Raw genomic sequence first — 27,895 nt, forward strand, 5'->3', positions numbered from 1 at the left:
GCATTTCTAATTTTTTCATTGTAAAAAAATTGCGGATGCGTCTTTTTTGAACACCTGTTTCTATATGAAGGAGTTGCCAGATCGAAACAAAATTTAACATGTGTTCATAACAGAGATGGAAGTTTCCAAAACACTTAACTTTTTTCTGTTTATACCGCGCTTTTTGTGCTAGGCTAAGAAGTTTCCGAACTGCCCTCGTATCCATATTTCAAAGGCTTCTAACTTTTTAATATCGGCAGATTTCACTGTCCACGCCTCCATTGCGTACAGTAGGACTGACCAGACATATGCTTTGACAAATCGAGTCTTCGTTTCAAGATTGACGTCATGGCTGGTAAAAACTCTCTTGTATTTCAAAAATGCATCTCTCGCCAACTCTATTCGGCATCTTATTTCCTTCGAGGAGTCCCATTGTACGGTAATTGTAGCTCCAAGATATTTAAAAGTCTTAACTCTCTGTACGTTTGAATTGTGTATTTTTAATATGGCGTTATTGTGTTTTTGTTTTTTTGCTTACAATCATAAATTTTGTTTTCTGGATATTAATTTTTAAGCCATATTTTTCACTGCAAGATACGAGTGTATCCACAAGGTTCTGAAGTTGTGATATGTTATGTGCCATTAGAGTTGTGTCATCAGCATATCTAATGTTGTTTAAAACCGAACTGCCTATATAGATGCCATTTTGCAATCTATTGATCGAATCGTGAAATTTTTGTTCTGAATAAATATTGAAAAGCAATGGAGATAGTATACACCCTTGCCTGACTCCTTAGGATATAGGTATACCTTCCGTCATTTCTCCGTTTACCGCAATTTGAGCAGTCTGGTGCCAGTATAGACTCTTTATACATTGTATTTCTTTCTGAACTATATTTATTGAGTTAAGAATGTCTATCAATTTATCATGTAGTACGTTGTCGAAGGCCTTTCCATAATCAACGAAACATAGGAATACATCTTTTTGGGCGTTTCTACATTTTTGTATCAAAGTGTTTATGGAAAAAAGGGCTTCTCTGGTACCCATGCCTTCTTTAAAGCCGAACTGAGACATTCCCATTACCCTTTCGCATTTAGGATATATTCTTGAATGAATAATTCTAAGGAATATGTCGATTTTAACCACTCGGTAACTGACCGATGATTTTCGATAATTACCGACATAAACAAACAAATGTTCTGTCGCGAAACACATACGTTTTAAATAACATGAGAGAAAATATTGTATCTCAATATCAATTCTGTTTTTAAAATTCATAATTTTTTTTCTTTCCCACTGTTCATTATAATTTTATGAAAAATATATCCTGTATTTAACATAAAAACAAACTAACAGATATACATACATACACATGTACAACATTTGTAAATTTATGACACCCACATGCTGTTCATTATGTGTCACATAATTTGTGGTTTTGCCACTTGTACATGATGCACTGTGGTGGCCATCCATGTATCAGGCTTTCATACCGTCGTCAATTCGTGGCGTTTAACATGCCTACCACCAAATGAGCAGCTTAACTAATAGTAAAAGCCTGAATACCGAGCTGACATTGCATCATTTGTTGCATTTTGAAGTGGAATTGAACACTGACTGACACTTAATTTGATTTTCAGTTGTTGTTGCTGTTGCACCATCAACATGGTTTGGCGTCAATTAGTATTGAAAATTATTTGTTGTTTCAATTAAAAAGTTCAAGTGTTGACTTCAACTAATCATTCATTCACTCCATTCCCTCATAACAAACCATAAATTATGAGTTAGAGAATTTAATTTTTGTGGATATTTTTTCCGGTAATGGGTGTGCTGCGTGTGTGACCAAGTGTAGATTTGTGGTTAATAGAAGCAGGTGTTGTTGAGATTTTTGTTTTTAATTAAAAATATTTATTGGTGGAAGTTGACAAGGACTAGAAAATCTGCCTATAGTAAGCGGATAAACTCGTTATTAGCGACAAAACCCCGGCTTGTCTATTGAAACAATTTCTTCTATCTCAGAGATATGGAGTCATAGATATTTGACCCATATTTAAGCCATCAAAAAAAGCACTGTTGGGGCCATAGAACGCGTCGTGAATACTATGTTGACAATGCATAATAATAGAGTTAAATGTAGCCAAATTTATGGACAGTTCACGACTTAAATTGACATGTGTTCCGAAAACTTTTCAAAATCTATCAGCAACAGCAACACCTTCACCTGTTGATGATTGATTTGTTAGCTTTTTTTAATGAATTAATGCATACCAATGCTTAGAAGCTCAACAATGCGTTAATGAATTGAATCTAAATACGTTACTTAAATTGATAATGTGGATCAGCACGCCATTATCGACCGCTTCTGATTATTATGCTTTGTAATTATGAGCAATGTATTTCAACATCTGATATATAATTTTTAAATTCAACCTATATGTTTCCGTGGTGTAGTGGTTATCACATCCGCCTAACACGCGGAAGGCCCCCGGTTCAATCCCGGGCGGAAACAATTAAATACTGCTTTTTGTTCTTGTATATATTTGCTTAACGATGCACAGTGCCATTGCCATTGGCCAAAATTATATAAAACAAGTAAGAAAGTATCAGTCAGCTTTGCTGACAGAGATATACCCTCATCCTGTGTATATTGAATCAATTTTTCCCAAAAACGTATGTATTTAGGGGGTTTTAAAAATTTTGGATGTATGAACCGACAAAAATGTTGATTAGGATTAAAGATCAAAAGTTTTGCGGAGGAGATACTTATGGATGGATCGACATTGACCATTATGGAAGTGGATCTCCAGCTACTACATATGGTGCCAAAGGGGGTTTTTACACCCTTCGGGCTGTTTGCTCAAGAAGTATGGACTTGCCCCTGAAAAAAAATAACCATCGTAATTGCGGCAGCGAATGCAAGTTGCTTCAACAAAAATAAAAGTGATTCGAGAGGAGGACTTAAAGTGAACTTATCCGAAATTTTATGTGGGAGGTACCGGATGGAGTGGACAAATATAGTCCATATTTGAACCTGATCTATATCTGGTAGATATATTAGGATGTGTACAGTATGGACCAATTCGGCTACTCACTTCAAGAGTTACCGTACGAAAAAATTTTCCGAACATTTTTGAACTTTTGTGGGGGAGGTACCTGAAGGTGTGGACCGATATTGCTTATCTTCGAACTAAAGCCATGATTGGACAAAATATTACTAAGGCCAAATTTTGGACCGAATCGGCATATCCGTTCGAGAGTTATCTTGCGCTCCAACCACCTCACACAGTTTCATAGGGGGTTTTTTCAACTTTGGGGCTATTTTCACAGGAAGTGTGGACTTGCCCCTGAAAAAATTTGTACCGTCGTATGGGGGGCAGTGAATACAAGCTGCTAAAACAAAAATCAAAGCGATTTGAAAGATGGTCCTAAACTTAACTTATCCCAAATTTTGTGTGGGAGGTACCCGAAGGAGTGGACCGATTAAGTCCATATTGGAAACTCATCTAAGTCTGGCAGACATTTCACGATTTGTAAAGTATGGACCAAATCGGTTACTCCCTTCAAAAGTTATCGTACGTACAAATTTTCCGAACATTTTCGAACTTTTGTGGGGGAGGTACCGGAAGGAGTGGACCGATATAACCCATCTTCGAACTTAAACTAAGTTTGGACAAAATATTACGAAAGCCAAATTATGGATCGAATCGGTTCACCCGTTCGAGAGTTATCGTGCGCACCAGCCAGCAAGACAGACAGACGGACGGACATTGCTCAATCGACTCCAAACACATTTCGTCCAAACATACTTGGGGTCTAAAACCATTATTTCGATGAGGCACATTTTGCCCGTATGAAAGTGTATATACCCTCGTTAGCATAAATGCTGAGGGTATAAAAATGTAAAGAACTTGAAAACATGCTAAGTCGACTTAGCATACTATTGTTTGGAGGCGTCGATATGACGAAGACCAAATTCTGGACCAAATCGGTTGAACAGTTCGAGAGTTATCGTGCTCTCCGACCGCCACATATGGTGACATAGGGTTTTTTTTTAAACTTTTCGGGCTGTTTTCCCAAGAAATATGGACTTGGCCCTGAAAAAAACTTTTACCGTCGTAATGGAGGTAGCGAATGCAAATCGCTTCAACAACATGAACAACACATGGAAAAAAGTGTTGTCACGGCGTGTTAGTGTTCAGAACCAAACTCATAACTTTCAAAGGCTACGCTAAGCGTTTGTCATGAAAGCCATACAAAGATTTGAACAAAAAATTCAACTTTGTAAAAAACAACTTGCATTTGAAAGAGGAAATAAGTTAGAGGATAGCGAAGCCGCCCCACAGTCGATGTGTCTGAGGAGCCTTCCTAAACCAAAGGCGAAACATGCATGTCACACAGTGGTGATTGTGTGGGTTCCTTTTTCAAAAAGCATATTGGTCAGTAAGCTCGTCTCTAACGAGAAATTAATTAAAAAATCAAAGTGATTCGAGAGCAGGTTTTAAAGTGAACTTATCCGAAAGGAGTAGAAAAATAAAGTCCATATTCGAACCTGACCTACATCTGGTAGATATATTAGGACGTGCAATGTATAGATTACATCGGTCACTCCCTTCAAGAGTTATCATGCGCAAAATTTTTCCGAATATTTTTGAAGTTTTGTTGCGGAGGTACCTGAAGGAGTGGACCGATATAGTCCATCTTCGAATTTAAACTATGTTTTGATAAAATATTACGAAGGCCAAATTTTGGACCGAATCGACAGATTCGTTCGAGAGTTATCTTGCGCTCCAACCACTACACAAGGTGTCATAGGGGCTTTTTGCACCCTATTCCGGCCATTTTCTCAGGAAGTATGGACTTGCCCCTGATGAAATTTGTACCGTCGTATTGGGGAATGTGAATACAAGTTGTTGCAACAAAAATCAAAGCGATTCGAGAGCAGGTCCTAAACTGAACTTATCCGAAATTTTGTGTGGGAGGTACCCGAAGGAGTGAACCGATTGAGTCCATACTGGAACCTCATCTAAGTCTGGTAGAAATTTCACGATGACCAAAGTATGGACCAAATCGGTTACTGCCTTTAAGAGTTATCATGCCCACAAATTTTCCGAACATTTTGGAACTTTTGTGGGGGAGGTACCGGAAGGAGTGGACCGATATAGCTCATCTTCGAACTTAAACTAAGTTTGGACAAAATATTACGATAGTCAAAATTTGAACCTAATCGGTTCATCCGTTCGAGAGTTATCGTGCGCACCAGCCAGCCAGACATACAGACGGACGGACATTGCTAAATCAACTCCAAATTGTCTGAAACACATTTCGTCCAAACATACTTGGGGGTCTAAAACCATTATTTCGATGAGGCACATTTTGCCCGTATGAAAGTGTATATCACCAATATTTTTGAGAATTTAACATAGCTGAAGCCAAGGTTTACCCTTTTAGAACACGCGACTAGTGATTGTATATTATACAAATTAAATACTTTTGGATAAAATGAAATGTTTTTGGACGTGGCAAAAAATATTGGCCTTAAAAGATAATTTGCGTGGAAGCTGTGGCTATATTTATGTTAAAAAATTGGTGAAAATGGGTTGAAGCCACTATGTCTTTTTTTGTTATCTCTCGATTTGTGAGTAAACCACAATTCTCTCGAGTTTCCTGTCAAAGTAAAAGCAGAAGCAAACAAAATAAGGATCATCTTGCTAATGTATTACTTTTCAAAATTTCGTCTGCTTCTACCATTAAATGATGCTGACATTTTGAAGCCAGATTTACAGTGTTTTTTGAAATTTTCTTCCAATTTCATTCCGCAAACAGGTTTTTCAAAAATCCATATATAGGATTGTAGTACTTGCGATTCTGAGTTATTCGATACGAATATTGTGAATGTAGTCTGCACAGCTTCATAGAAATCTGAATCCAAATGCGAACATTATGTGTGAGCATTTTTCTAAAAATCATATTTTTCGGGCCTAATTTTAACAATTGTCATTCGTTTTCTTCGTACTTGATTGCACATTTTAGTTTTTTACATTCCTGATCCAATAAATCATTCCCCGTGAAAATCTATCTACTAAAACGCGATTTACAAGAAATTCCAAAGTAGAAAAATCACCTAAAATTGTTTTTGGAAATTTCGCGTATTTTATCGCGTTTTATGCGGTTCGTTTCCACTGCAATGAAACAACCAGTACAGCATCTTCGTTTTAGCGGAAACAGAGATCTGAAAACTTTACTGATAAGGGTGCTAGATTCATTTTATCCCAAAAAATAGTGTGTGATGCTACATCCACGGTTCTTGATTGATCGCCTCGAAATAGATATATATCGATATAGATTTTCATGGTGAACACTGAAATCGGATGCGGACAAAAATTGTATGCACTTTGCGCGAATTAGCAATATTTTACAGGTTTTTTAATGCTAGGATGCAGCCGATGCTACATCTTAGATTCCAAAGTAAATTTCGAAAAATATGTATAAATTAGAAGATATAGTCTTGCTGTAAATGAAAATCACATGCGGACAAAATGATTTTGGTAATTACGCGATTTACACGTATTTTATAATGCATATAAATTAAAATGGGTTATTTGACCTCTGTTTCCATTTCAGAAGCTTTGGAATATATCCTCATCAACCCAATTACCTTCCCTAATGGAAAAGCTTTAATATGAATGTCAAAAAAGCAAAATCCGTCTATTTTATTGGGAGATTTAAGCAAAATGAAGGAAGTATTCCTATAGATTTTTCCAATATTTTCTACTACATAATGCATGTGAAAAAATATTTTTTCAAACAAAAAATTATTTTTTTGACCAAATTTTGGGCTTATTTTGGCCGTAACATCAAAACTATAACACCAATCTGTATGGTTGCAGTCTCATTTCATTCGCCGTGAAGTTTTGATCCACAACAAATTCTTATGTAATTTTATGACCACTAAATGGGCCTTAATTTTGAAAAAAAGTTGACTTACATTCAATAATTTATCAATTTTATGTACATTCCGCGAATTCTGTGTAACATTTTGTAGGTATTATGAAATCTACTCGCTGAAGTCACTTCGAGAGAAATTTTTAGTAACAATTGTGCTCATTAAAATAATTAGCGTTTTTATAATATTTTCTTTCTTAAAAAGCGAAATAAAAGGGCCATAACTTTTGTCCGCAACAACCAAAAATTGGCTCGCGACCATATTCGTACTGGCAATTTTTTATTTAACCTACATATCAAAAATCGTTGATGTAGCGCGAAAAAAAATTTAACATTTTTTCTGAAATGTAATATGAAATAATTGACAATATTCCTGATATACCCTTTCTAGCCTAAAGGCTGAGGGTATAAAAATGAAACTCTAATTTTTGGTACCAAATGTGTTCATATCTACTCCTAACATGTTTAAATTCTCTAAAATAAATTTGTTATGGATTACTTCTTAATGTACTCTTTGGGAATAGCATCAAAAAAGAGAAAATTTAACAGGTTGGATTTCGAGGTGAATTCAGTGGAAAAGTTAGGTGAATGAACTCTATATTGACCAAACTTAATTCGAATAATGAAAAACAATGCATTAAGTTACCTCTTATGCAGTTTTGTGTTTTTAGTTTTTTTGATTCATCATTGAAGACGTCTGTTGACTGAAGGACTTCTGTTATGTCATTTCTTCAGTATAATTAAATTCATTTAAAGTTTTAGATATGTTCCCCCTCTTTCCTCCAAATGAATGTTTTTTTGTTAAAGATGAGTAGTACTCTAAAGATTACTTCAAAATATCAGCTGCATCTTTCCGCAACTTTGGAACTTGTTCCCGAAATACTAAAGATTCCTTTCAGGATATTTTTGCATTTTTTTTCAAATTTGCAGGTGATTTATTTCAGCTTTTTAAATATAGACCAAAATGTGGTCTTCAATATAAAATATGGAAAATTCAGCCATTTTTATTGATTATTACGGCTAGAACTCTAAAAATACCGAATATTGGGCGGTACCGATTTATGGGGACAACATCAAAGGTTGGACCTACATTAATCGATAATTTTCTGGGTGTAGCCTACCTCCAGGAAAGATTAAGTGGCATTTCGGCCATTTCAAATTAATTATTTATATAAAAGTTTCAAAACTCCGAAAAATCGGACGGTACCATTATATGGGGTCGCTATCAAAACGTGGACCCAATTCAAAAATGTTTTGCCAGAAGGTTTTCTAACACTTGGGAATACCGATAGCCAAATTTTAGCCCATTTCATTGAAAGTTGTGGCCAAGACCCCCAAAATGCAAGAATTCAGGGGGTACCGTTATATATTGAGATCAAGGGGAGTGCCTAACTCCATAACATAAAATTATAAATTCCAATAAAAGTCATCTGAATTGGGGAAAAATAGAAATTTGCATGTGAACCTATCTTTATTTCGGGCACTGTACTACTTGTATAAAATGTAATTCGAACCGTTTCCAGAGATGCGTATGGAAAGATGGCATGTGGTCATCATTATTTATATCCTCCATAACATATTAAGCTTGTTATTTCGTTTGTAAAACCTCGAAATAATCAGTTTAGATCTTACCAAGTACATACAGTTAGACAACAAATGTATTGCAAAGGCCAACATTGTAAAAAATTGAATATTAATTTTTCGATTATGGCAACAAATTATATAAAAACTATACAGTTTTTTGTGCAAATATCTTTGAAAGTTCCTCCGCCACAGTGTTCGAAGAGGTTCTCGCCTATTTAAACTTTACAAATGCACATGTAATGCATCCAGCAATTGCCATAGAAATTACTAGTTTTGAAATCGTAAAAAATGTTGATGCCAAAATATTTATAGATTTTGTTCCCTTTTAAACAGATAAATAATTTAAATTACAAAAAACATTCAAAGCTGTTTCCGCCCGGGATTGAACCGGGGGCCTTCCGCGTGTTAGGCGGATGTGATAACCACTACACCACGGAAACACATATTTATCGACATTTTTAAAGATTTCACGAATAATAGTTTTCAATTAATTCGAAATCTGATGGGATATTTTTGGTATAGAATAACGGTACTTGTGGTTTCCGTGGTGTAGTGGTTATCACATCCGCCTAACACGCGGAAGGCCCCCGGTTCAATCCCGGGCGGAAACAGTGAATTATTTTTTCTTTAATTTAACAAAAAGACAATTTAATTTGTGGGAATGATTTTTCGGGATATTTAATTGGACCATATCAATCCTAAATTAATGTTGGAATTTTTCTGCCATTCTGGCTAGGTTCAGATATTATTATGTTAACTTTTATTCATTCAAGAAGAGGCTTCAAAAAGTTTCGTTACTCTGTACGCTTGCAATTGTTCGACCATACGGGTTAAATTCAAGTTTTTGCTAGAAAAAATTCTCCAGCTAAAACTTGAAAGTTCTCAGTGAAGAACGGCAAACAAATTGTTAACAGACAACTTTCGGTAGCAATTTGTACAAATTGTTACAAACTTTTGGGTAACCAGACAGACCTATTGTGTTCAGTATTACTCAATTTAAAGAATCTTCAAAAAATTGCCTTACTGTTTCCGCCCGGGATTGAACCGGGGGCCTTCCGCGTGTTAGGCGGATGTGATAACCACTACACCACGGAAACCGTTATGTACAAGTTTTTCTCACACTAGCCACGGAATCCATTGCTGCTTGTCCCTTTCCCACATACTAGGGACATTGTTAGCTTCATTGACTTGCATTACTAGTTCAATGTGTCCAAAATCCACTAGTGGTCTACATTGTTGGATAACAATCAAACAGAAATTCAATATAAAAATAAATTAAAAGTCATGTCTTGTTTGGCACAACAACACGCACAGAAAAAATATTTTTCGCTTTTGTTGGAACAAAAATATATGTTTTGGTTCCAAAAATGAATTTGTTTTGTTCAAACATTGTAATCCAAATCCAAAAATACCATCTTTTGTTCCAAACATAGAAAACAAAAACAACTTTCGAATTTTCGCAATATTGTTAAAATCGTTAACAATACCGATTGTAGGAACTATCATAATCTAATTTTGTTTACAAAAAGTATTGTCAATACAGAAAACCAGCCCAGAAATTTTTGATTTGAGTGCATATACTTCTCATATACACTTTTCGCATAACTTGGATATAAATGTCGCGTATAATATTGCAATCATTGATGAACACAATACATGGTTTGCTGCATTGGCTGACAACAAAGACAAACAAAAAGCCACAAGAACCCACCACAACATAAGGAATAATTAAACACCATAACAAACATGAAAAGGAAAGAAGAATGAAACAAAACAGAAACAAATAAAAACAAGAGTCTCACAAGTACATACACACAAAAACAAAGGTAAAGGCAGCATGTCATACAAACACACCACAACTCACCAAAATTGTTTTTTCAACACGGCATCGAATAGCGAGAGAAGAGAAACAAATTTTCGAAGAAAAGAGAGAAATATTGTTCAGTTGACACAAACTATTTTTGGATTTACAATACTACATGAGGAATCCAACAATATGTTAACAATACATATTTTGCTCTTGGAATATTGTTGGATCAAACATATTTTTTTCTCTGCGTGAACAAAAGCAGATAACAAAGATACATACCTATGGTCCAACAGACCTAATGAACGTGTTGACCATTAAATAAAAAGGGTGATGAAAAAGGGAATGAATATTAACTACTAATTTGAATTTCTGATATCAAAGACTTTTGTGAAGTATCAAATGCAAACTCTAAAGAGTTAATATTGGATTATCATAATATGAACTTCATAATAACCTTAAATGCTACTAAATTTTTTATAATTTATTTCCTATGCATTCTCCAGTGACAACACCCTTTCCATATTCAAAAAAAAACAATAATACACATTATTTGAATGCGTAGCAAAAAGCAAACAAAAAAAATCAAATCAAATATGATTGGTTATACTTCAAACTGGACAATGGTGCATCTTTATTATGTCGGGAGATGTGGTCCGGTCATCAGTTGATTGAGCATAAAGACAACAACTGACAACAGGAACAACAATAGTTGAGTGCATTGGGGCTAACAAAGAAAGTGCAAACGTCATAAAACATTGTGTTTAGCATACTATGCCAAAGCGTCTAGACCGTGTCAAATTGAATCAAAAAAGGCTGATTGTAAACGGAATTTTTCATGGCTGATATTTGTGTTCGCTTCTTCTTTTCAATTAAATGATGGAATACAATGTTCAAACTGGTCGATAAAGGAAATTAATTTTTTTTCTCTCTTTCAAAAGCAGAGTTATACAAAACAAAATTGTAAGGAAGACATCATCATAGCAATTATTATCAAAGTAAAAATAATAATATTGTTATGCGCATGAATCATCAAATTTGGGTATGGATTGATGAAATTACTGAATTTTTTACCAAGTTAGTGGAGGTAAAGAAGCTATGTTTAAGGAATATGGAATATTTAAATGCATTGTTTGGTGATTCCTAAACTATTGTTCATTATAAGTTGACTTACCACCTTTAGCAAGTTCAGGTTGAGATATCAATGGTTGCTTACGCCTGGTGACGTCATTGTTTAAATCCGAAGTAAACTGATCTGAAAATATAAAAACAGTTGTATGCCCAGTTATTATATGCGTTTCCGTGGTGTAGTGGTTATCACATCCGCCTAACACGCGGAAGGCCCCCGGTTCAATCCCGGGCGGAAACAGATGTTCCACTTTTTCCTCTTTCTCTTGAATTCAAGAGGATTGGTATGAAGTGGTGTAGACTTACGTGGGGTACCCATCCGAAGGTCTAACCCCACGAATTTCTCAACACCTGACTCTGGTTGCAATATCTGACCAAGTAACCTTCCAGCAAAACCAATCATACCGACATCGTGACGAAATTGGAACAAAATTCGGACGGTACGTCCGATGTCGGATCCGAATTCGTAACGTTATCTTAACGCATGTTGTATGAAGTGGTTCACAAAATTTCTGTACGAAATGTCGGAGCGAAAACGGATAGATTTTGCGAAGTGAAATCGAAGGAAAATACTTGGGAAATTCGGAAGGGAAATTTTTTCTACTGAATCTTCGTAAAGATTTCTGAATAATGTCGTATGAATATTGAAGGAAAATTAGCCGATAGCCTTAGACGCTAGTGCTATTTTTTATATAATTTTATTGTAATTTTTTATTATAATAAATATTTGAAATAAATAAATAAAATATTGAAGGAAAAATTTCTTCTCTGATGCCGCCTTTTTTATTGACCATTTTTTTATTGGAAGATTGTAATTTCAAAATCTCTTCTAATGATTTTCACTGTTGCAATCATGCTGTTTACTTATAGTATCCCACCATACCATTGCTATCGAAAGCGATATCGTTTTCTAATGTTTCTCGATAATTTTGGGGATATTTTGTTCGAGAACGACACACGAGAATGAACTGAAAACGATTCATACGTCGCTCAGTTTGTGGCAGGAAAACCTTCGATTTCGTATATCGGCAATAATATTATCAGCGAATGAATGACGATAGTTTCTGCGATAGTGGCGAAAATAATTTTTTGTGGAGTTTCTTGATGTTTTTGTTATGTATCTTTTCCGTTTTTATTTCTTTGTTATGTTTGCGACTAGATATGCAACTGTCGATGAACATTGTTATCTTGTGTTTGGCAACCTATTATCACCACTAATTGTTCATATTATACGTAGCATTTATATCGAAATTATTTGAAAATAGCAAATGGGAATTTTATACAAACAAAATAAAATAATTTTTTGAAACAAAAAAATTTTCAAGGTAAAAAATGTTTCTCTAAACCATTTTTCTTGTGAAGAAAAAACATTCACCAAACGTTCGAAAATGATATCGCGTTCGAAACTTGTGGCTAACATTCGAAAATATCGGGCAACTGGCCCGTGAACACCAATACATACATTTTTTGTGGTTGTGTTCCTTTGAAAACACAAACATTTTAGCGATAGAAGGGTTGTTAAGCAATCAGTTCGCACAGTAAATGTTTGCCAAAAATTCTTTTTGTTTCGGTGGTGAATGAAATAACTCGGCAAAGCATAGCCGAAGTACATTTCAGCAATCGTACAGTTTTCATATTTTTACATTGAAAAGTTTGTGGTTTTGTTTGGTTTTGAGAAAGAAACGATTTAGAGAAGCTGAAAAGTTTGTGGTTTGTGTGAGTGGTACGTGAATCGTTTTGTTTGTTTACATTCACTGTTTTGGACATTCGGTCCGAATTCGGGACGAAATCTAAATGAATTCCCCTACGAAAAATCGTATAGAAATCTGAACGATTTTGCTTCCGAAATTGTTCAGATGTGTCGCACATCCGAAATTTGGTTTGCTGGGTACATACAACCGCAGCCACCACACGATACATTACAAAAAGAACCGACACCAACTGCCACTGGTACCCGTGGTCACAAAATTAAGCCTCTGGTACGGTCTCGTAATCCAAAAACTGGTAACAGTTCAACCCCAAACAGTGCCGGAACTGGTGTCCCTCACTGGAATGTGAAATATCAGCCTTCGACAAAACGTTCACAGCGTTGGCTCTTAAGTCAGCTTTTTAGGCCTTTTCACGGATGTTGTTGAAATGTTTCTAGTATGTAGTCCTAATGATCCAGATTACAACAAATTTTCTACCCCTATAGGGGTATACTGAGCCAACGAACATCTCCATCTGAAACCTGCCTACAAAAGTTCAACATTTTCGCGTTTCCGTCGAGATTTAGGCCAGTTCTCATATAATTTAGGAACGTTTAGGAAAAAACAGTACCTCTGCCCTAAAAAGTTTAAAATTTAAATTCATTAGGGCCAGTCATCGGATCAACGAAGTCAATGTATGCAGCATTTGTTGACATCTACTTCAATTTAAATAATACTAGAGAGGAATTAAAAAATAATCTCTGTTTCCGCCCGGGATTGAACCGGGGGCCTTCCGCGTGTTAGGCGGATGTGATAACCACTACACCACGGAAACATGTATAACGGTACTTTTTTAAACTGTGCATGCACAGTCCTTTTACACATGCACCCAAGTGTCATATCCATTTTAATTACACTGTTCTACAAAAGTCTGCCTTATCCCTTCGGCGATATTGTGGGAACATATGGATGTACGTTCTACAAAATTCAATTTTTCTAGAAATTGCAAGGAAAATGATTGGATTATAAAGTGATTTCTGGTTCAGCTAAAGCCCTGTTTTCAGGGAGTTTCTAAATACCTTTTCTCTGGCTCAGTTGGGGGTTTCAGCCTGAGATAGTTCTTTACAATATCATGCATAGCCTTAACAAGGCATGCAAAATATGTATTAACTGTTTCCGCCCGGGATTGAACCGGGGGCCTTCCGCGTGTTAGGCGGATGTGATAACCACTACACCACGGAAACGTATATAACGGTAAATTTTCTCAAAAATCCTCATAATTGAGTTGAGTTTTAAATAAAATCCACAACCAATTTTTATGATTCGACCTTAATCTGCAGTGAATAGTTATAACAATAGTTACGTATTCGGGTCAGATATTGATTACTATGTACATTTGTATGCACGGTGATTGGTGTGTAATTGACCGCCATAATAAGTGAATGTTGCACTGTCATTAAGGTTTCATTGTGTTTTACATTTATTATTCAGATCAAATAGTTACATTTGAAGGCTTGTTCTCCTTAACCTAACAAAATTGGAGCATAATTAAAGAAAAGTACCGTTATATATGTTTCCGTGGTGTAGTGGTTATCACATCCGCCTAACACGCGGAAGGCCCCCGGTTCAATCCCGGGCGGAAACAGATAATGCGAATTTTTTGCAATAATTAAAGGATGAAGCGCATAATCTTATAGTCGAGTAATTTTTCTGAGTTCGGAGTGGTGAAAAAACCTCGATTCCTAGTCCGGGCAAAACTGTTTGTTTTTACATTCGTATTTATTTTATTTCCAGTACCTTCGTTGAAAATACATACAGATCTTCTACTAAATATCCTACTGATCTCTTCTTTTCTTTTAAAAATAATTATTGGTGTGTTGATGTTTTGCAAGAATATTTTTAAGCATTACATATTATGAATTTCCTGTTTTGTTTTAAATTTTCAGCTTATCTTCTAAGAGAAAACATATTCATCTACTACGAGAACAGATATTGGTCTTCTAAAGCCTATATTACACCAGCATCAATCTCATATGTGCTGACACTTTTTTATCCATACCGCAATCTTTATGTTTTGCATTTTCTATACTACATTAGGTTTTTCCGTTCAAACAGCATGTATATTTTCGTATGACATCTATCTATATATATGTATGTATATAATAGAAAAATGTTTGTACGTTTGTTTGTGACTTATAGACTCAAAAACCACTGAACCGATCTTCCTGAAATGTTTAGGGTATATTGCTACATCGCCTGGAATGAAAATAGGTTATATAATTTTTTGAAATTCCGCGTTGATCTGCAGATATAGCATCAAAAGCCGGGGTACCTCCAAAAAATTTAGATTTTGTATGCAAATATCTTTAGAACTGTGACGGAATTTGATGTAGAAATAAACTTATAAAATAATATTCAAATCGGTTCAGATTATATTATATATATTATATAGCTCCCATATACATATATTTTTGGCCGACTTCCTTATTTTATGTACCAAACACGCTATTTATGTCAAATTCAATTGGGAATGTGTGACGGAACTTGGTGTAGAAATAAATGTGCCAAATTATATCGAAATTGGTTCAGATTTGCATATAGCTCCCATATATATTTTCGTCCGATTTCCTGTATTTTATGCGCCAAACACACTATGTATGTCCAATTTCAATGAAATTTGGAATGTGTGACGGAATTTGGTATATATGTACATAACTGCGCCAAATTATATCGAAATCGGTTCAGATTTGGATATTGCTCCTATATATGTTTTCGGCGATTTCCTGTATTTGATGAACCAAACGCGCTATATATGTCCAATTTCGCTGATATTTGGAATGTGTGTATTTTATGCACCAAACACCCTATATACATATGTCCAATTTCGCTGAAATTTGGCATGTCTGACGGAATTTGGTCTAGAAATAAATAGAAAATGCTTTAGGAGGAGTGTTACCTCCTGAAACATACAAAATACCATAGTAGCTCCATAACAACCTTGAATGGGTAGAGAACGCCTTCAGATCTCCTATATTTATACGTTAAATTATTAAAAAAAATAATATAATTATAGCATTTCATTATATCTTATCTTAGTCGGGGTAGCAAAGCGCACCGGGTTCAGCTAGTCCTAATATATATTGTATTATGTTCTGTTTCTAATTTGTTTCCATTCATCCCACTGTGCAAGGAAAAAAAATTAATATCTTCGTTTGATTATTGCCACTATAATACTATAATGGCCTAATGGCTTTCTGTAAATAATGCAGTTTCCGTGGTGTAGTGGTTATCACATCCGCCTAACACGCGGAAGGCCCCCGGTTCAATCCCGGGCGGAAACAGTTAAGTCAAATTTTGTTATTTTTTAATTAAAATATTAACTTTATAATCAATCACAATGTTTATAATCTACTATCAAATGTCTTGATATGTCAGATTATGAAACTCCTTACCCTTTAACATCTCCGGCTATAAAAGAAAGTTATACCTGTTTCCGCCCGGGATTGAACCGGGGGCCTTCCGCGTGTTAGGCGGATGTGATAACCACTACACCACGGAAACTGTTGTATCGACCATAGTGTTAGAAGAATTGGCCGTTACTCTTTGATACGGCAAAAAATTTACCTCATCGGAATAATGGGTTTAGACCCCAAGAAATTTTGGACGAAATTTGTTTCAGACAATTTGGAGTCGATTGAGTAATGGGGCGCACGATAACTCTCGAACGAAGCAACCGATCGGATTCAAAATTTGATTCGTAATATTTTGTCCAAATTTAGTTTAAATTCGAAGATGGGTCATATCGGTCCACTCCTTTCGGTACCGTCCCCAAAAAAGTTCAACAATTTTCGCTAAAATGATGCGCACGGTAACTCTCAAGGGAGTAACCGAATTGATCCTAACTTTGCATATGGTAATATTATTTCCAACGGTCCATTCCTTCGGGTACCTCCCACACGAACTTGGGAAAAAGCGAAGTTTAAGAGCTCCTCTCGTACCGTTTTTAATTTTGTTTCAGCAGGTTGTCCTTGCGGTCCCCTTTTTTTTCTCAGGGGCAAGTCCATATTTCCTGAGATAATGACCTTAAAGCTCCAAGAAACCTTGACGGTACCAACTAAAATAGCACGTCCGCAAGAAAAGTCCCGCTGGGAGATTTTGATTTATGCAAACTTTGTAAATCGTATTATTTCATCCAGTCATGTATCAGGTTGGAATATCGGAAACCCCCTCCAAAATGTGCAGTTAAACAGCTTATCTTGGATGGTTTGAATTTTTTTCCGAAAGGTTCTTCTTACGGGTCCTTTTACGACGGCGCAATTTTTTTCGGGGGGAAGACCATACTTCCTGAGATAATGGCCCAAAATCTAAAAAAAATGTCAGTACCAACTAAACTGGTCCAAACGTTCTACATTGTATTATTTCTTACACTCTCGAATTATGTCCGAATATCGACTACATCGGTCCACGCTTTTGGGTACCTCCTATAAAATGTTTGGAAAGGGAGCAGTTAGAGGACTCGTCTGGGATCGATTTGAAAATTTTGACAACAGGTTGTGTATGCGGCCCCAGTTAAGACGCTAAAATTTTTTCGGTGGCAAAACCATACTTCCTATGGGCTAAAATCTCAAAAACCCCTATAGACATCTCTGTCGTCACAGCTGACTGATACCTTCTTACGTGTTTAGTTTTTAAAAAGACCCAAAAAATTTTGAAGTTAGTAAATTGACCTACCGAGTCATTTGAATTATAACTTAAAAGATTCAATTTTTTTGTAGTTCGAAAAAACTTCACGTAAGTGTCTTTTGCACAACAACAACTTGAGAGTCTAACTAAATTCCTGATTAATCGTGAGTGTGTTCATGGTCCTTGGAGCCGGAGGGAGATTCACTACTCACTACTTTCGATATTTCCGATTTCGAATTTTAAACTTTTTACAGTGTTTACAGTGTTTTATTTAACTTGCCTTGGTGTGTGTTTAGTTCAAATCTGGTAACTCATTTTTAATACGGTTGCAGTTGACCAATCGAACTAAAACTTTGCACACTTCTCAGATTTGGATGACAATACACGAATATGAAATCAAAACCAATATTGGTCCATTATTACACTGTTTTACAGTGTTTTATCTAATTTGCTTTTCAAATCTGGTAACTCATTTTTCACATAGTTGCAGTTTACCAATCGAACTTAAAATTTGCACACTTTTTAGATTTGGATGACAATACATGAATATGAAATCAAAACTAATATTGGTCCATTCTTACAGTGTTTTTACGGTGTCTAACTTGACCCCCTTTTCAAATTTGGTAACTGATTTTTAACACGGTTGCAGTTGACCAATCGAACTAACCCTTTGCACATTTTTCAGATTTAGATGACAATACATGAATATGAAACCAAAACCAATATGGGTTCATTTTTTCCTATAGCCTCCATATAACGGTGCCACCCGACTTCTGGTATTTTGAGGATTTTGTCTTCATTTTTAGCCCGAATTTCCTGTAACTTGGCATTTGGAGTTCTCAATAGTCCAGGAACTTCCCCACTAAAAATTGTGGACGTAGGTCAAGGTTTAATATAGCATCCATATAATTGTACCACCCAATTTCAAGCATTTTAATCTACATCTTTTGCTCAAATGGACTGTAATTCTGCATTTGGGGATCTCAGTGGTCAAAAAATGTATTTACTAAAAAGTTAAAAATAAAAAATAATTTAAAAAAATTAAGTTTCAGTGTTTTATTTAGAAATGCACTTAAAACTAAAAAATAATTTGTCGCTTAGCCTCAATAAATATATTCTTTCTCATGATAGAATCTCTCAAATAAAACGCTTGCCGTTTAATTTTGCCACCATTCATAATTTAATTTGTTTGAAATTGCTCCACAGTGTTAGGAATAGATAGTCGGTATACTGAAATTCTAGCTTTGTTTTAACTCAGTCGTCTAGACGTGTATATGTATGTATGTAATAGTACGTTTACATATAACCGGATTTAAAACCCATTGGGTTTTAAATGTCAATGCTATTGCATATCACGGTGCGCCTAGACCAACTTTAAATGGAATGTGCTCACGCCTGGGATGTTTTTGCGGTTTCTGAGGGCTTTTTAAATAAATCGCGGTCAAAGTTTACATTTTTAATTTTTTTTTTAGATTTTCATGATTTTGCTTGGAAATCGCAAGTCATATCGAAATGGGGCTAAAGAAATTGTTGTAGTTATGAAAATTCCCTATATGATTGTCTTTACGATTTGTTCCTAGGTTTTAAAATTTTTGAGGTATAGGAGTTTAGTCACATTTTTAGGTAGTTTTGTTAGGTTTACACGATTTTGCTTGAAAACGACAAGACTTATCGGAGTGGACAGTGAAAATCTACAAGATGGGCTTTGATAATTTGAACTTCTACATTTCAAAAATGGTAAAATTTACGAAAATATCATAAATATCAATCTTGTAGAGAATTTTCACAGCTACAATTCCATTTCGACAAAGCTTGTGTTTTCAAGCAAAATCGTGGAAACCTAAAAAATAAACATGAACATGTAAAAATTGACTGCGATTTATTTGAGTTTTCTCATATACATATATGAACATTGTAGATTCAGAATCCGCAAAAAGTTCTCAGGTGTAAGCACCTTTCATTTAAAGTTGGTTCAGGAGCAAATAATTCCACATAAAAAGGTTAACCCTGCAAAAAGCTATAATATAAACAGGGTGGGTAAAAACGTTCATAATAACCGTTATTATTTGGCCTGGTCGATAACCATGTGTTTCCGTGGTGTAGTGGTTATCACATCCGCCTAACACGCGGAAGGCCCCCGGTTCAATCCCGGGCGGAAACAATCAGGATAATTTTTTACCTAACAACATTTAAGGGGTTATGGCCACTTACAAATTTTACAAAATCGACAATTTTTTATTGGCTCATAAAAATAAATTAGCTGAGATAAGAGCGTTAGAAAAAGAAAATCATTGTGATTTGCATGTACAGTATTTTTTGCTTACCTGCACAATCAAAAATTGCACGACTTCTTGTGCAGCAATCCCCAAAATGCAGGAAGCTTAAATTCGCTTACCTGCCCAACAAGGCCGATATCTTCAATATTACTTACGTGCATATGATGTGCAGCTATAAGCAATGTTGAAACAATAAAGTGAGAGATATTTCAAGTTCGAGAGAGAAAACGTTACACTTTTTTAAAATTCATTATCTTTTCTTGTATTGTATTTGTTTTGCACACTTCTTATCAATACAAAATCAGAGTGGTTGAATTTTATCCTTGTTTTGAGTTCGCAAAAAATTTAAAATTTTTTCTTGTGCAGATATATGTAAATTTTACAACCAAATTGAAGTAAAATCGCAGCTATGCCGAAAATGCAGCTATTGAATGTTCACTAAAACATAATATCTTGAACGGTATCTAGAGAATAGTTCGTTTTCGAGCTACCTCAAACTGCTTTAGTAAAAAACAGTGTTTCGTAGGCGCCTATTGATCAGAATACTGTGCAATATTGTGCAAGAAAAAAAATCCGTAAGTTGCTCAAGCTGTGATGCATCGGATGAACCAAAAATCTTAAAAAAAAAATCATGAAAAGATTAATTTTTCGTGCGCAATAAGTTGTCATATTTTCGAAATTCCAGTCAATGTTAAAATTTAAAATCTAAATCTTCCTTGACTATATCAACAAATAATGCTACACTGCAAACAAAAGCAGCTGAAATGAATGAAACGGATCGCCTTATTTTATTGTGACGCACCAAATGTGTGTCGACCTTAATATGATTGACGTCGTACGCAATGCCATACGCTTACGTCAATAATTAAGGCGTACTAGCAATTGTCATCACTGACACTTTTGCATTCACTAAACATATGTATGTGTATGTGAATGTCAACTGGATCTGCACATCACAGTGATCATTTAATAAAAACCGGCAAAGAAGATAGACACAAGAAAACAAGTGGAAGAGTGCAATTATAAAAAAATCGAAATAACCTTAAAAGCTATTCGACATATAATTAAATTGCAACCTCAAGTGAATATCACAGTGAAAGCAGCAATATTGTATTGTGACCTCGCCTTTTCTGGTGGAATCAATTATTTTCCAGCGTTTATTTTGCAAATTGAAATTTTATACACGGTAAGACATCGCAAAATATGCGTGTTTGCCCAAATGAAATTCATACATATTTTTTTTTCTCGACTTATTTCGAATGTGTAGTGACATCAACAAATTTGGAGAATTCCAAAACTTTTAAAGATCATTCCTGACTTTAAAACAGTGAATTTACAACAACAATTACGAGCATTATTCTGGAATTATTGACGTCACTGCCAAGCAAAGGAACAGATCTCTATAGCCACAGAAGAAGAATAAAACCATCAATCCTTCCCAGCTGTGGGACATGCATCCAGACATAACCACGCAAACAATTTATGCGGTGATGTATTAATGAAATTAAAATGTAGTGATTTGTGGAAATTTAGAATATTATAATGTGGAAATTTTAGACATCATAAAATTATTACAAAATAGTACTGTTCCACTTAATTTTTGCCATTTCCATAAAAATTAACCTGCTGCAAATAATGGTTCATACATATTGATAAATATGTAATACATATGTATACATAATTTTTTTGACTTATTGAATTTTTGCTTTCTCTGAATTTCTTGCGCTTTCTGTACATAACGGTACTTAGTTGACCTTCATGTACATACATAATTAGACATACATATTTTTTTTTTTAAGTTTTAAGAATAGTTTAGAGTTTTTGTAAAAGAAGATGAGTGTCAAATATTAGAACACAACCCAGCAAACATTTTTAGACTTGACCCAAAAATAATATTTTGATGGGTAATTTTTTCGAGTGCTAGATTATTGAGCTCAATCATCAGGCTATTTTAATAGACTTTTTGGTTAGTGCCATTGCACAAAATGGGGTTTTTGTTATAAACAAAAAAATATTTTGACATTTAGACTTTTTCTTAGTTTAGCCTTTTTTCTAGTTTTTCTATTTTCATCTTTTTTTTAATTTTTTTATGTTTAATTAATTTAGTAATTAATGCAAATATGCAAATAATTTTCAATTTTTAAATTTTATTATTTTCCCTAAATATTATACTGAATTATGTTCAATAAAATGAATTTTGTTATGAATATGAAATGCTAAACTGACTTCGCATTTAAAAGGAATGATGGGTAACCAAGGCTTTTAGGATTTGAAGGTCACATTAAGGGACATTGTTAAATTAAAGGTACATACAATGTCATAGGTGACAGGGTGGGACAAGTGTACCTCGGTATGACATTAGACCTCGTCATACCACAAATGGTCACAGGTAAGGTGCATCAATGACTTAGAATTGACCTTGTGCAATATAATTTAAAATCAGCTCTACTTTTAATAAACGTTTGGTTTCCGTGGCATGGAATGTTTATTTTAATATGTTCGCGCGCTGAAGAATAACGGGTTGAGAACTTACCTCCTGGATGAGCTAGCCAGGCAAATTTGTTATCTTACCATGCCCAAACCGACCTCGTATATTTTTCATACATTTTTATTCGATTTTATGCTTTGAATTTATTCAGCGGATAGCCGGCGCGTAACATATATGGCGCCCAACGTGGGGCCTTTTGATTTTAAATTATTTTTGCACTTTTTTCGAAAAATCAGTTCTTTTGAACAAATTAAAAATTCTGAGTCATTGATTGGATCTTATTAACAATTGTTTTAATTGAATCATATACAGGTGATTTCTATTGAAACATTTTAGTGACATATTTGTTCTTTTTTCTATTTATGGATATTTTTGTCATTTTTATAAGACCTTTTTACTGGGACCTGTATACACTTGGTAAAATTGACTATAAAAGGACATAAATTGAAATAATTAGATCCGTATTCAGATTTCTATTTTAAAATGCCTAGATCTTTTTTTATCTTTTGATGAGGAATTTAGAGTCCAGACTGACGACTATGAGTAGTTCAGTTTATGTTGCATAAAGGAATCATTTCTAGGTAAATCGATTTTGTCTTGACTTTTCCTTCAGACTTTTGTCTAGTCTCTTATAAGATTTTGGACAATAGACGCTGGTCAATGTTAGGACATAAGGCTAAAGCATTAGAATATTAAAAATATAACAGCAGATTTCTGAATATAAATTAATTTCTCTTTGAGTCATCAATTAATTTCTTCATTTGGGAGATAGTGATGAGCCAAAGGCATATAGAATAGACAGTATACTTCGGTATCTTTGCAATTCTTTTGAGTGTGACCTGAAGACTTATTAAATATAGTTAGTATAGTTACTCAACATTCCTTGACATTTTATGAAATATTTTCGATTTATTTGAAAACTTTAATACATTTAAAGTTATTTTCTGACATATTTTTTTTTGAAATATGAGCAAACGTGTTACTCGATCGACTTCCAGTACATCAAGTAATCGCTCACTTAATACACCATTTTCGAGTACCAGAGGTAGAGGTTCTCCAACTACTAGGATTTACAATAGAACTAGTAGTGCAGGACTTTTCAGTACAAAAGCTAATCCTAAAAATATTTTAAATACTTCTGCTACTTCCACTAGAGGTCGAGGTAAATCATTATTTTTATCTATTGAGTCAGAAGATACTGATTCATCTGAAGACTTAATTAATCCAAATATGGCGTCAGAAGAAAATAACGAGGGATCTGGTAGACCTCCTCCACCATTGACAGAACGCCCTGATAATCAGGACCTTGACTCAACACAATCACTCCTTTTATATTTCCGAGAAGTTATGAGGGAAACTCAGGAAGAATTTAGGAGAGAAATTAGCTCGATTCGACAGACATTAAGCCAACCTACGGGTTCTAGAGCGACTTCTGAGAACAGAATTGATGGGGACTTACCTTCTCCAAATACGAGCATACCTTCAAACTTTTCTTCTGGATTTTCGAAAAATCTTAAAGATTGGAATATCACATACAATGGTACAGGTAGTGTTTCGGATTTTTTTATTTAAAATAGATACCCTTACGGAAAGGTCTCAGTGCCCATATGATCATTTAATGGCAAATTTTCAAGTTTTCCTGAATGGAAAAGCTGATGAGTGGTACTGGATGTACACAAAACAGAATCCAGGTTTGACCTACCCTCAGCTCAAAGCTGCCATGACCCGCGAATTTGGAAATCTTGAAAGTGATCATGAGGTAATTATAAGGATGTCTACTCGTAAACAGCATTCTAAAGAAAGTTATGATGACTTTCATTCAGTAATAGTCCAAATGAACCAACGGCTTGGTCAACCATTACCTGATGCTTCAGTAATAGACATTATTAAGAAAAATGTGAATACTGACCTTAAGATTATGCTTTTCATAGCTAGCCCAAAGGATTTAAGTGAGCTTAGGGACATTGCTAGAAAGGCCGAAAAGGTACTTCAAGAAAATAAATCCCAAATTACTGTAACCCGACCTAGACATGTAAATGAGATTTCGGTTGAAAATGTTTCCGACGATTCTGATGAAGAACCCGATCCACAGATTGAAGCTTTGAGGGTAACCAGACCTCAAAATAAGCGAGATTATTCTGGCATTAAATGTTGGAATTGCCTTCAAATGGGGCATAGCTATATCTACTGTCCCGATGAATCGAGACATATTTTTTGTTTCAAATGTGGAAATAGGGGAGTAACCACGCCGAAGTGTACGAATACACATAATTTAAACTTCCGTCGGAGCGAGAAGTTAACCGGGGACCCTCGTTCCCAAAATTAAATCCCGAATCGAATTTTATATCGGATGAAAATATTCCAAAGGTACATTTCTCTTCCGATCAATTACCAGAATGGACGAATAAATTAAAAATTCAGCCTTCGTGGCAGATTTTAAAATGTAGAGAGAGGTACAAGAAGAGAAAAATATTTAGAAAAGCTATTGAATCGTCATTTTTATCTACTTCTGATGATGGTAGACCATATGCCAGGATTACAATTTTTGATTATGACCTTCTATGTTTGCTAGACTCTGGGGCAAATGTATCTGTTTTAGGAAAGGGTAGCTTAGATTTTGTAAAGAAAAACAATATTAAATTGGAAAGATTTAGATCTAAAATTTCAACAGCAAATGGTACGAAGAATGGAATTCTTGGTTTTTGTTCACTTCCAGTGATATTTAAAGGTGTGAAGAAAAATATCGTCTTTTATATAGTTCCGACCTTATCTCAAGAGGGATATCTTGGAGTGGACTTTTGGAGAGCCTATGCTCTTGCTCCAAAGATTATACCCGACATTTCGTGTTTGGAGATAAAAGAAAATAAAGACGCTTTATTTCACGACCTTACCCCAGAACAAAAACTTGAACTCGATACCAGAATTTTAGACTTCCCATCTTTCGAAAAGTTAGGGCTTGGATGCACAAAACTTATTGAGCATCATATTGACACTGGAGATGCAACTCCTGTCAAATCCAAGCATTACCCCCTTTCGCCCCCTAGACAAGCAGAAGTTTACGAGGAGTTAGATCGACTTTTAGACCTCGGTGTAATAGAGGAATCAAACTCTCCTTGGTGTAGTCCCATAGTTACAGTTAGGAAGCCGGGGAAAATAAGACTTTGTCTTGATTGTAGGAAGTTGAATTCCTTAACTAAAAAGGATTCCTACCCACTTCCTCATATTAACGGCTTATTGAGTCGTCTTCAAGACACTCATTATATAACTGGGATAGACCTTAAAGACGCTTATTTTCAAATAAAATTGTCTGAGACCTCTAAAGAAAAGACAGCCTTTGCAGTACCAGGGCGACCTCTTTATCAATATAAAGTAATGCCTTTCGGTGTTTGCAATGGACCTCAGACTATGAGCCGTCTTATGGACAAAACTATACCTTCAAGGATAAGAGACCGAGTCTTTATTTATTTAGACGACCTCCTCGTATGTAGTCCTGACTTTGAAAGCCATATGACCTTATTAGCCGAAGTAGCTCAGTGCCTAAAATCAGCTGGCCTTACAATTAATGTGAAAAAGAGCAACTTTTGTCAACGAGAGATAAAATATCTTGGTTATAGGATAGGAGGTGGAATTTTGAAAGTTGACCCCGACAAAGTCGAGGCTATTGTTAACTTTCCTCTCCCAAAGACCCCACGTCAAGTTAGACGTTTTGTTGGCATGGCTAATTGGTATCGTGCTTTCATCGATAATTTTTCTGACCTTTCTGGACCTCTCACAGACTGCCTTCAAAAGTCAAATAAACCTTTTAAGCTCACACCAGAAGCCATTGACTCTTTCTCTAAATTAAAAGCGGCCTTGTCAAGTGCCCCAGTACTGGCTCAACCAGATTTTAATAGAGAATTCGTAGTTCAGTGTGATGCGTCACGAGTAGGGGTAGGCGGTGTTCTCTATCAAGTCGATGATGACGGAAAAGAACACCCAATTGCTTTTGTATCACAAAAGCTGAATAAGGCTCAACGCAATTATACAGTGACAGAGCTTGAATGCCTTGCAGCCATCACTTGTGTACAGCGATTCAGACCTTACATTGAAGGACTTCCTTTTAAAATTGTGACCGACCACTCAAGCCTCAAATGGCTCATGAGTCAAAAGGACCTCTCTGGTAGACTTGCTAGATGGAGCCTCAAGCTCCAAGGTTTTGATTTTAAGATGGAGCATAGAAAAGGTACGTTAAACGTGGTTCCAGACACCTTATCAAGATTTGATGTCGATGAACTCGACCTTAATTTAGCTCCACTTGATTTAGACCTCACGTCACCCGAATTTGACAGCCCTGATTATTCGAAATTGAAAAATAACATTCTGGAAAATAAAGAATCATTACCTGACCTTCGTGTTTCTAATAATGTGATCCACAAAAGAGTTAAATTTCGTGATGGAGAAGAAACCGAAGAGAGTCTTTGGAGGATATGGCTACCCCAGACCTTGACTCATGACATTATTAATAAAGCTCATGAAGAAGGTTGCCATGGAGGTTACCACAAAACACTCTATAGACTGAGACAAAAATTCTTTTGGCCACGGATGGCACGTGATGTTAAAGACTTTATCAGGAAATGTGATGATTGTAAAATTATTAAGCCGAATAATCGGATCTCTAGACCACCAATGGGTGAACAATTTATTACTTTTAGACCTTTTCAAAGGTTATATTGTGACTTCTTGGGTCCTTACCCATGTAGTAAGTCGAAAAATTGTCAGTTGTTCATTGTGGTTGATCATCTTACTAAATTTATTTTTCTGAAGCCTATGAGATCGGCTACTTCTATAAACGTCATTGACTTTCTCCAGAATGACCTCTTTTGCACTTTCGGTGTTCCACAATATGTTCACAGTGACAATGGTAGACAGTTTGTCTCCAAAGAGATGCAAGACTTCTTTTCACTTTATGGAATCACCCACATAACAACAGGTTTTTACTCTCCGCAGGCGAATGCCTCCGAAAGAGCAAATAGAGAGATTATTTCGAAGATTAGACTTTTCCTTAAAGATGAGTCTGACCATACAAATTGGGATAGAGACATTTATAGAATTTTATCGGTATTACGCAGTGATTACCATTCTGCTATTCAGACTTCACCTTATTTTGCAGCATTTGGTCAAAATATGATTTTGCATGGGTCGACATATTCAATTTTAAATCAATTGAATATGATAAACGATGATACCAGAGTTCAAAATGCAGACCGACTACAAAATATACGTGATAAAATTCGAAAGAATCTTGACCTAGCACATGAGAAAGCTGCCAGGACCTATAAT

At 35.3% G+C, this 27,895-nt stretch overlaps 1 long non-coding RNA gene and 11 other non-coding genes across 12 annotated transcripts; 7 read left to right on the top strand and 5 right to left on the bottom strand.

Moving 5' to 3' along the window:
• Window positions 1–2,416: 2,416 nt before the first annotated feature.
• On the top strand, window positions 2,417–2,489 carry TRNAV-AAC (transfer RNA valine (anticodon AAC)). Its single transcript has one exon. It is a non-coding gene; the product is annotated as a tRNA-Val (tRNA).
• A 6,384-nt stretch (window positions 2,490–8,873) lies between these two features.
• TRNAV-AAC (transfer RNA valine (anticodon AAC)) lies at window positions 8,874–8,946 on the bottom strand. The gene has a single exon. It is a non-coding gene; the product is annotated as a tRNA-Val (tRNA).
• Window positions 8,947–9,044: 98 nt separating this feature from the next.
• On the top strand, window positions 9,045–9,117 carry TRNAV-AAC (transfer RNA valine (anticodon AAC)). The gene has a single exon. It is a non-coding gene; the product is annotated as a tRNA-Val (tRNA).
• Window positions 9,118–9,530: 413 nt separating this feature from the next.
• On the bottom strand, window positions 9,531–9,603 carry TRNAV-AAC (transfer RNA valine (anticodon AAC)). Its single transcript has one exon. It is a non-coding gene; the product is annotated as a tRNA-Val (tRNA).
• Window positions 9,604–11,609: 2,006 nt separating this feature from the next.
• Window positions 11,610–11,682, top strand: TRNAV-AAC (transfer RNA valine (anticodon AAC)). Its single transcript has one exon. It is a non-coding gene; the product is annotated as a tRNA-Val (tRNA).
• A 2,209-nt stretch (window positions 11,683–13,891) lies between these two features.
• Window positions 13,892–13,964, bottom strand: TRNAV-AAC (transfer RNA valine (anticodon AAC)). Its single transcript has one exon. It is a non-coding gene; the product is annotated as a tRNA-Val (tRNA).
• A 336-nt stretch (window positions 13,965–14,300) lies between these two features.
• On the bottom strand, window positions 14,301–14,373 carry TRNAV-AAC (transfer RNA valine (anticodon AAC)). Its single transcript has one exon. It is a non-coding gene; the product is annotated as a tRNA-Val (tRNA).
• Window positions 14,374–14,701: 328 nt separating this feature from the next.
• TRNAV-AAC (transfer RNA valine (anticodon AAC)) lies at window positions 14,702–14,774 on the top strand. Its single transcript has one exon. It is a non-coding gene; the product is annotated as a tRNA-Val (tRNA).
• Window positions 14,775–16,397: 1,623 nt separating this feature from the next.
• Window positions 16,398–16,470, top strand: TRNAV-AAC (transfer RNA valine (anticodon AAC)). Its single transcript has one exon. It is a non-coding gene; the product is annotated as a tRNA-Val (tRNA).
• A 147-nt stretch (window positions 16,471–16,617) lies between these two features.
• TRNAV-AAC (transfer RNA valine (anticodon AAC)) lies at window positions 16,618–16,690 on the bottom strand. Its single transcript has one exon. It is a non-coding gene; the product is annotated as a tRNA-Val (tRNA).
• A 3,210-nt stretch (window positions 16,691–19,900) lies between these two features.
• On the top strand, window positions 19,901–19,973 carry TRNAV-AAC (transfer RNA valine (anticodon AAC)). The gene has a single exon. It is a non-coding gene; the product is annotated as a tRNA-Val (tRNA).
• Window positions 19,974–21,019: 1,046 nt separating this feature from the next.
• Window positions 21,020–24,459, top strand: LOC141393389 (uncharacterized). Its single transcript, XR_012410083.1, has 2 exons — window positions 21,020–21,274; window positions 21,356–24,459. It is a non-coding gene; the product is annotated as an uncharacterized lncRNA (long non-coding RNA).
• The last annotated feature ends 3,436 nt before the right edge of the window (window positions 24,460–27,895 follow it).

The sequence above is a fragment of the Musca autumnalis genome, unplaced genomic scaffold (genome assembly GCF_047663935.1).
Source record: "Musca autumnalis isolate F117 unplaced genomic scaffold, ASM4766393v1 scaffold_2, whole genome shotgun sequence".
NCBI lineage: Eukaryota > Metazoa > Arthropoda > Insecta > Diptera > Muscidae > Musca > Musca autumnalis.